Below are 11071 nucleotides of genomic sequence, written 5' to 3' on the forward strand. Positions count from 1 at the left end.
ATAAAATATTATGAGATTAAAAAAAAACTAAATGTTATAAAATTCTTTAAAAGAAGATAAAGTAAGTTTTAATAATATAATAGTGGCTGATTTTAATTGTATCAACCTATTCTTAAACTACTAACCACAGACTCTAAGATTTAAGTTTTAGATTAATGGAATGTAAAGATACGCTCAAATAAAGATTTTTCATTTCTGCTTTTTTATTATAATAGTAGTATTTTCTAATAAACTTTTGAATATTCATCACAACTGTTTTGTCATTTTATAAAAAATAATTATTTCATAATCAAATGAATAGAAGCAAGAGGAGGTTATAGAAAAAAAGTATAATAAAACAAAATAAAATTTAGAACTTAATATATTAACTATAGTCTCGTTTAGTACGAAGGTTGTTAACCATAGTCTCATTTTAACGCTAAAGTTGTGGTTTAGAGTGTTATATTAAATCAACGACTTTATAATTACATATCATTTATATTTTTAATTATAACGTCACAATATATTAACTATTATACTATTATTAATTCTACGTTGTAGTGAAGGTATAGTTACTAGTTACTAAGCAGTCATAAATCAGTGAATTTAATAAACACGTTGAATTAATATTATTAAATATTCTAAACTCATTTTTTCATATAGTAATTATATCTCTTAATTGGATTTTTTATCTTTTTTTTTTATAGTTTAGAGCATGGTTGAATTTTTAATCAACGAACAAAATTTTGCACCACAACTAACCTACCCCTACCTCACTAGCTACACCACCACATGGAAAACCAGGCGACTACTGCACCGTTTGGTCCAGATGTAAGATCCTAAATCCTTTACTAACCCTAAAAAAATTTTTTTCCTTTACTACCTTAATCTAGGAAGCCTAGTAAAGTACTCGTAGAAAAATAAAAAGGGAAAAAAGCAAAAAAAACCATAAAAAAATTGAAATCATAGTACATTAAATTTCCATAGTTAAAGTATGAGATATTAAAAAAAAAAGAAAAGCAGTCGAAAAGATAATTATAAAGCAAGTTAATATATGTTTTTTGAAGAATATAAAATGAATCTAAATAGCTTATAAGTCAAACCATAGAAATCAAAACCTTATTGACAGACATATGGGGAGTTTTGAAGCTTTTATAAAATAAATAGGGAAAAAGAAAAAAAGAAAGATTATATGAAGAATATATAAAAAAGCAATAAGGTTTTATACGGATGTCAATAGGGGGCAATTTAATTGAACCCAATTTGCACTCAATTTATAGATAGTGTTATTTTTTTTTTTTTATTTTACAGTGAAAACGAGAATTGAATTTTTATTTATTCTTTATAACCACTATCATTTTCTTATATAAACTTTTCTGGTTTTTTATTATTCCCGTTTATCTTTTTTAGCTATGACTATCTTTCCATATAAACTTTCTTGTTTTATTATTAATAGACCTCTATTACCTCGATTAATCGTCTAAAATTAAGAACTTTATATAAACTTTATCCAACTTTGTATTTTTCTCATAAAAGTTATAATCGGAAAATTCTTCCCATTTAATCTTTTAGTCTTTGAAAAGTCCTCATATATTTATTAACAGGGAAATCAAAATTGGAACAGTGATTAAATTGCTTTTTTTAATCATATTTTTTATTATCTTTTTTTATTTTAATATCTCATAATTAATTATGTGAAATTTGATATCTCATGATTGCATTCTTTACGTTTTGATGTCCCTAAATTTCAAAAAAAAAAAAAAAAAAAAAAATTATTCACATATATATATATATATATATATAATTAGGCTGGAATACTATTAATAGTAAAACGTTTTTTTTGCTATCAAGTTTTTAACCCTTGGATGAAAAATTATAGGATCGGGATGATATTAGTCGGTTAGAGTTGAGTGGTCCCCTTAGGGTTGAGTGGTTCCCACTGGGTTATAGTATTTAATCAAAGGTTAGAAATAATGAAAAGGGCTGATCCAAAGGCTAAAAAACTGGTAGCAACAATGAGATTTTGCTACTAAGTAAAATCTCTATATATATATATATGATCTCGTGGAAGAAATATACAAATATATATATAATTTTAGGCTCTCTCTCTAGCAATATAATCTTTCGTGAAAATCAAAATATCCCATCAAAGGGAACGTAGATTTCAGAGGACCGCTAGCACTGTCTTTGTAATATGCGACTCATCTGTTCCATGAGACGAAAGATGTCGGATCTGCATCAATTCCGTATGGATACGCGTAGAGGCCGGGCACGTGCACGGCTAATCGGAACCTCAATTCATTATATTTAGTTTCAACCGTACAGTAGATTAAGTGACTTTAACTGGTCCAAGCTGATGTAGTCTAAACTTTAGATCTGTTTAGATTATATTATTATTTTACACTGTAACATAAGAATTAATGATCCACCGGCATTGGATTGATTTTTTTTTTTACTTTATTCATATGCGATATGGATTTTAGTTTTCGAAAAATTTCAAAAGTACAATATTAATTTTCGCTGTGATTTGTTTTTATTTTATGTCACATAAATTCTTTCAAGCCGACACTCGACGCAGCCATTTATAGCGGCAATGTGGAGTGTAGAGAGGAGGTCGTGGATAGAGGTGTGGCGGAGGAGATCGGGATCGATGCAGAGGGAGGAGCGGACAACATTGGTGCCCTTGACTCAGATCATGCCGAAGAAGGCATCAAATCAATCAGTCGCTACCCCACCTTTTGGTGAATTTACACTGAAAAAGTTAAGATAATAAAGAAAACGACAAAGAACAAAGTAGAAGAAGAACCACAACATAAGGGGAAGAGAAACGGTTGTATGAGAAGATAAACTGTCACATGCATGGGGAAAAGAAACGGTTAAAGGAAGAGGAGAGGTCGGAAAGAGCAATCTTGAAGATAGGTGTGGAAGGTGGGGCTGGCACATGGATTTTTTTTGGAAATTAATATAGAGTTATAGATATACTTAAACAATATGATTAGTCCATCGATGATTAATGAGTAGGGACCATATTAAGATCACCATTCTATCTATTGGGCTATGAAATTGGACGCGCGGGCAGTCAAATAAAAGTTATTTTACTGATTGACACGCAGAATTACTATGTTTCTTGTTTTATCGTTTGTTATCATTAATGTTTTAGTTTGTTACTTCAGTTTANAATTGACAATTTTGAAATAGTTTGATCATAAAGTAAACTATGTCGAAAAAATATAAAATTTTATTTCTAGAAACTTTAAATATCCTAGATCAGTTTTAACGGTGTGGATCGTTGATTTGAACGCCCTAAGATCGAAAACCAACACTATAGTACCGGAGCTCGGTACTATAGATAGTATAGTAGCCTAGCTCTACATATATATATATATAGGATGGAAGAAATATACAAGTATATATATAATTTTAGCCTCTCTCTCTATCAATATAATCTTTCATGAAAATTAAAATATCCCATCAAAGGGAACGTAGATTTCAGAAGACCGCTAGCACTGTCTTTGTAATATGCTAGCACTGTCTTTGTAATATGCGACTCATCTGTTCCATGTGACGAAAGACGTCGGATCTGCATCAATTCCGTATGGATACGTGTAGAGGCCGGGCACGTGCACGGCTAATCGGAACCTCAATTCATTATATTTAGTTTCAACCGTACAGTAGATCAAGTGACTTTAACTGGTCCAAGGTGATGTAGTCTAAACTTTAGATCTGTTTAGATTAGATTATTATTTTATACTGTAACATAAGAATTAATGATCCACCTGCATTGGATTGATTTTTTTTTTACTTTATTCATATGCGATATGGATTTTAGTTTTCGAAAAATTTCAAAAGTACAATATTAATTTTCGATGTGATTTGTTTTTATTTTATGTCACATAAATTCTTTCAAGCCGACACTCGACGCAGCCATTTATAGCGGCAATGTGGAGTGTAGAGAGGAGGTCATGGATAGAGGTGTGGCGGAGGAGATCGGGATCGATGCAGAGGGAGGAGCGGACAGCATTGGCGCCCTTGACTCAAATCATGCCGAAGAAGGCATCAAATCAATCAGTCGCCACCCCACCTTTTGGTGAATTTACACTGAAAAAGTTAAGATAATAAAGAAAACGACAAAGAACAAAGTAGAAGAAGAATCACAACATATGGGGAAGAGAAACAGTCGTATGAGAAGATAAACTGTATGAGAAGATAAACTGTCACATGCATGGGGAAAAGAAACAGTTAAAGGAAGAGGAGAGGTCGGAAAGAGCAATATTGAAGATAGGTGTGGAAGGTGGGGCTGGCACATGGATTTTTTTTGGAAATTAATATAGAGTTATAGATATACTTAAACAATATGATTAGTCCATCGTTTGACTTCATTGTTTGAATTTGTAATTACTATTGTTTGCTATTTTGTTCTCTGTATCATTAAGACGCACAGTTAGTCATTTTATTGAAAATAAACTGATGGGCGCGCAGGTTAAAGTATCGGGTTATCTATCTTACCACTAGAATTATACAAGGGATGAGTAATTAGTAGTTTCAAACAAATTTTGGGTTCAATTCATTTATCCATAATTTATTGGTATACTAGTGAAAGACCCGCATGATAATGTAGATATAAAAATATTTTAATAATAAATTTTGGTTTATATTTTTATATTTTTATGTAATTTTATTAGTCTATTTATTAATTAGATAAATTTTATAATAAATCATTTAATAATTAAGTATATTAAATAAAAATAATTAAATTTCTATATGTGCAACGTGAATTTATATAACACCTTATTAGTCATTAAATTATTTTATAAAGGCTTATGTGAAAAAGATTTGAGAGAAATCGATCTATTAAAATAATTTAAATAAATTAATAAAAGAAAAATAAAATAGTAGGAGGAAATTGTTTTATGGGCCAGGTGTATGAATAAATTTTAATTTCTAAATTTTTATTATAAAAAGACTTTCTAATTTTTTATACATAGAGTTTTTATATGGTGCATATCATACATATTAGATTAAATTTTAATTGTACAAAATTAATATTCGAACAAGAGATTGCAGTGTACTAATATACCAGGTGCAGAGTGCAGACAACAATTTCTCATAGCTGAGAAAAATAAAATGGGACAGTGGGAGAGATAATATTGTTTTTTACACTAGGTGTAGAAGTAAATGATATACACAACACTTCGAAAATTTTATTAAACTAGGCTGGAATACTATCAATAGCACCAAGCTATTGGTGCTATTAGTTTTTTAGTTCTTGGATTGAGAAATGTGTGGTTAGGATGATGTGGTCATCTTAGGGTTGAGTGAGTGGTTCGTTGAATAGTATAATCTAAGGAATAAAATAATAAAAGAGTTAAATTTAACAGTGGAAAGCTCGATAGCACCAAATCCGTGGTACTCTCGATAGTATCCCAGCTAGACTCAATTTTATTATAAAAATTTAAATTTTGTATTTTTGTTTCTACATCAGCATTTTTTGTGATTTAGATCATATTTATCACATTATATTTTAACAAGAGTTGGGGGAACACGTCCTATTGTGAGGTCGCCACAACTCTCCTTTAATATAGCTAATTTCATCTCTTGCATAGTGTTGTGCATCTGTAGGTACGTAGTGCGATATTCTGTCACGCTCCGGATTATAACGAAAGCCTTGTGTAATGCTAGTAGATCCGCCGCATGCACAAGGATATACCTTATAAGTTATGAGAATTCCAAGGATTTATATAAGATACTATCAAACACCTAGAAGGGGGGTGGTGTATAGGCCAAAAACATAAATGTCAACACGTAATAACAATCCACTATGAAATAAAAGACTACAAGGTGATTGCAGCCTCTGCGGACTCAAACATTTCTTTTATCTTCTATGGACCCGCACACACCATTGGGTAGTCCATGCCCCACGTCCGACTCCACGGACACCACTTGAATCCACGAGCACCAACGATTTGAATTCACGAATCGTCTTGATTACATCGAATTCATGATGCCTGTCACACCCCAATAATCTCATATCGGATATGAATGGGAATGTGATTGGATATATAAGAGACTTGACACTAGTAATAATAACTGGGCTTAAGCATTTTGGGCAGGTGGCTGGGCCCAACGAGTTATTATTGCTAGTGAGCTAGGTCGTTACAATGCCACTCACAAAGAGTAATGTTTCCATGGTGATCCTTTGCTTAGAATATCCGTAAGAAACCTGGTAAAAAGTCTCTAAGGAAATCGTAAATCAATTTGACATGTACATACAAAAGTTCCAAAAATCACTTTTAATCTAGTTTTCAATATTTTATGATTCCAATGCCATAAATCAACATGAATCACCATGAAAACATTTATGCCGTACCTGAGCATCATGATTCAACCTGTAAAATATTCTTCAGTTTTTCTTGGAATCTTAGATTCTTCGAACATTGACGACACGAACTGAACTCTTCACGACTTCGGCTCAAATTACGAAATATGCCAACATAAAATTCGTAACACACATGATAGACACGAAGCATCAACAAAAATTCCTTTTAAAGAAGTTTACTAGAAATCCAACAACCGCAGGTATCAGAATAGAATAATAAATATTTACTATAGCAAAACTATAAATATACAATCATTACAACTCCAATCCTAAAAATGATACAACATCAATAGCCTTGCCAAATCTCAAAACTTTGTACAGACTGCTATACGCACTAATAAGTAATTCAACTATACACGCACTAGAAGGATAGGAGATCCTAGTTATTCGCGGTCCCTTTACCTTGATCAAGTACCGTTTGAAAGCTAGAGTTTGCGAAAAATGCCGAAATTTTTTTAAACATCCTGAGACCTGTCACAAATATAGAGATTCCTCTATCCATACGGACAGAATCGTTTCTATATTTGCATAGTGTACCAGCCTGTACAATACAATACCATACAACTCACAATTCACACTCACACCAACTAGCATATATACAAGCATAATGCGTCTACACATGCATCTAATCTATCCTTATAAATATGATGCATGCCCTATTCAATCAGCTAAGTACTCATAAGCATGATGATGCGAATGCATATTCCAATATTCAAATATATATATATATATATATATATATATATATATCATTTGAAAGTGTTTCTCATCTGAAAATTTTATTTTGAAATTCTAAGGACATGATTAGACCGAATACCATTTTAAAAATCGTTTTCCTCGTGAAAACATCACTTTTTGAAAATCAACTATCACAAGGGTAGAAAATTGTTTTGCCATAAAATTCACAAAAAGTGAAGCCGCAAACATAAAACCATAATCACCAGTACCATCATAGAAAGCCGAAAGAGATCGTACTACTATTCAATTGGTAAGAACTTGGAGTCGAGGAAGATCGTCTCTCCAAGCACTATATGCAGAGTCGAGAGGATCGACACTACAATACAACATGGGAGTCGAGGTTGATCGACACTCCTTATTGACATTTGTAGAAGGTTGCGATAAAACTCATTAATACACCCTACATTCAATTGACTTCTAGGATTATCAACCATATCTTAATACACATAACTTATTCTCAGTTCTCATTTAGCCTAGAGTTCACATGCCATTAAGTTTCACCTTAGGTTTTGTCCTAAGTTAAATGCCACTCATGTTTAACCTTTATTCTAGGTTCACGTTACCCATACATGCCCATAATCAATAATTCCATTTTCATACAATGGGGTCAAAACCCTAACTTTTCCTCGTGTATATCCAACTAAAATCATATTTAGTTCGATAATTATTATTGCTAATTGTCGCGCACCGGGGTCCCTTTTTTATTTAAAAGCAAAGCAGAAGTGCCCAAATTTTTTTTTTTTTAAAGAACCTGACCCCCAGGGTATGCCAGATCCGCCACAAATATAGGGAGTCCACTGTTCACACGGACAGAGTCTCCCCTGTATTTCCACGGCGTCGCATAAGTACAAGATACATAATATATGATACAACCATTATATATGAATATACACACATTCATACACCATTCACATTCAGGTTTACATTCAGAGTTTATTCATAAATTCACAACTATTAGTGTAATTTGCTGGATTTTTAATATAAAAGTAAGTTTAATAAAAATAGTGTAAGATACTATTTTGATTGGACTTGTAGAAGTAAAAAATAAGTCGAAAATGACTTATGCTGAAATTGGAATGAAAACAGAAGATTTAGAATTTTCTGTAAGAAACAGGGTTGATATTTTAGCAGAAAATTCATAGTGTTGGAAAATTATGAAAATTTGAGAAAATGTCGGAATTATTTTTCTGATGCTAGATTTAAAATTTTATATCATTCTGACATCCGGAAAGTGAAAAACAAAATTTGACTGCTAGAGATTTTAGTCGGTAGAGGTTTCGGTGACAAAAAATAGTTTAAAACTGAAAAGTTAATATTTCGTTCTACTTATTAATCTTAACTGAGCTTGACTGTCAAATTTAAGTGCAAATGGGCATTTAGAAGAGCTCCGGCGAAAAATATCAGATCTGAACTAAACTAAAGTGAGAATATTGATGACTTATGGACCTACGGGCAATTGTTACATTGCTTAGTGGATTTCCACTAAGCTGCCAGGGGACCTCCTCCATTCTTATCCACTTCCTCTTCAACCTGTACGCATGAGAGAGAGAGAGGGAAAGGAAGAGAAAAGGAAAGAAGAGAAGTGAGGATCTTCAACTACTCGACGAGCCGATCAATCCTCCGCGTGTGTTGGATTTTTCCGGCGCTTCGACTGCGAAGTTTGTATTTTATTATTATAATTTCAAATCAAATTTTTGGTGGATTCTTGATAGTGGATGTTAGGAGAGGTGTTTTGGATGGATTTTCATTGAAATTGAAGTTTAGAATTGGATTTCTATGTGATGTAGGATCCGAATTTTGTGGGATTTCGTCGAAGGAATTTTCAGCCATTTTGGGAGTGTTGTGGCTGCCATGCGGATTGAGTGGAGTTGGTGTTGGGCTGTGAGGAAGCTCAAGAACAGGTAAAATCTGGTGGAGAGTAAATTCGGAGGTGAGAGTATTATATCTATGTGAACTTGTATTATGTGTATAGCATGTGTGTGGGCTGTTGGTTAGAGATAAAAACCTGAGGTAGGTTTGTTGTTTTCTTGCTAAGGTTATGGTAATTACTCTCCCAAAAGGGGTTTAAGCAATAGAATTCCTGGATTTTACAGCTTGTAGATGCTATGTGAACTTAGAAACCATACTATGGACAGCATAGTTGAGAATTGTTGATGGGAAATGAAACTTGAGATAAACTTGGGTTGTTACTTTATTAGGGTCTATGTTTATTTGCCCTAAACAGGATTTGGTTGAGTTTTAGTTTCTAAAACCTGAAGTTGACATAAAACTTAGTGAAAAAAACTATATGTATAGCATATATGAGAATTCGGTTTGAACATGAAAATTATAGAAGCTATGCGCTGAATGTTGTTTGGCTGTGAGGAAGATTGAAAGCAAGGAAAACTGAGGTAAGTATATACTGTCCTTTTTGTTAAGGAGGGTTGTATTGATCCTAAGATGAATTTAATTAGGGTTTTCTAGGTTGCTAGAGCTTATAGCTGCCATATCTATAAACTAACATGAATCCCCAATGTTTTTGCCACGTGTCAAGCCTTTCTTCACCCTCACCTACCTATTTTTTAAACCGAACCGTTTCTTTTGAACCAAACCGCTTCTAACAACTGAACCGCTCACTATGTATTTAAAACTCTGAACCGAACCGAACCAAACCGAACCGCCTCTTTTTTTTTCTGGTTTTTGTACGCCAAGGAGCGTTCCACCTCCCCTCTCCCTCCGCGTCATTCCTTCTTCCCCCATCCGTTGCAGAGTTTCTTCTCCCCTCATTTATGTGCCATTCCCAATCCTCCGCGTCCTTTTTCCCCCCCCCTTCTCCTCTCTCTTATTATTTTTTTTTTTTTTAAGCTTCGTCCGCCTGTTCGCCTTCCCTTCCCTCTCTCAAGTACACCCGTTCACCTTGCCGCACTCCTCTCCCCTCCCCTCTCTTCCCTCCCCACCCATTTCCTCACCTTGTCGGATTTGTTGAAGAAGAAGCTAATAAAATGGCTTCTTCGGTCCGCAATTATATATAGATCGAGGGGGTAAGTTTGGAAAACGGAAAATCCTAAACCTAATTATTCTTTTTTTTTTCCAATCACGAATTCTTACTATGTATCCATCTAGGATTTAATTTAATTTAATTTAATTGCATTATTTAGATTAATTTTGAGGTTAGTTTTGATTTCATAATTGATGCGGTGGTTGTATCTATCTGGATTTGATTTATGCACATTATTTTGATTAATTTTGAGGTTACTTTGATTTCGTAATTGATGAGGTGGTTTCATGTTGTATATATTTGATGAAAAGGAAACATGTAAAAATGATGTATAAATGAGCATGTAAATGTTGTTAACTAAATGTAATAGTTATCCAGCTTTATGTCTTGGTTTAAATATACTGAATGCGTGTTTAGTTAGCTACTTTCACTTGTTCTTGTTGCTTGCCCTCATGCAAGCCATGTATATTGAAATGTTATTCTGGAAATTGTTTCTTTCTTTATACATGTACTTGTAGTTGTCGAGCCTTGGGCGGATAGGGAAGGTGCTGTCCGTTCGACGTCTGTGTATAGGCCCGAATCGACCAAATTGGCGATAGCGGGACATGACAATTAGTTTAAAATGTTTCCTACTCGGAAACTTATTTTGAAATACTAATTCATGAAAACCAAGAGAAAACCTTTTAAAAACTGTTTCCTACACGAAAACATTTTCCTTTTAAAACACATTACTACGAGGGGTAGAAAACTATTTTCATTTCACAAGATTTCCACAAATTCTTTATTATATTCACAAAATCCCAAATATTCAATTCATATAAAAGTACTGAACCATAAATGCTATCTAAGTTATTTATTTAGATAAACTGAGTTTAGAGTTTAAACCAATGGACGGGTCCGTAAACTCTACCGAACCGCTAAGTACGCTCCTCGTGAACCGTCCCACTAGGACCTGCGACGTCATCTGTAATGTGGGTGGGGGGTGAGAACATGTACACATG

The 11071-nt window shown here is 33.3% G+C and overlaps 1 long non-coding RNA gene across 1 annotated transcript; it reads left to right on the top strand.

Annotated features, from left to right (window-relative positions):
* On the top strand, nt 8587-9287 carry LOC109715991. Its single transcript, XR_002217807.1, has 2 exons — nt 8587-8751; nt 8881-9287. It is a non-coding gene; the product is annotated as an uncharacterized LOC109715991 (long non-coding RNA).

This window comes from Ananas comosus, linkage group 10 (assembly GCF_001540865.1).
Source record: "Ananas comosus cultivar F153 linkage group 10, ASM154086v1, whole genome shotgun sequence".
Taxonomy (NCBI): domain Eukaryota; kingdom Viridiplantae; phylum Streptophyta; class Magnoliopsida; order Poales; family Bromeliaceae; genus Ananas; species Ananas comosus.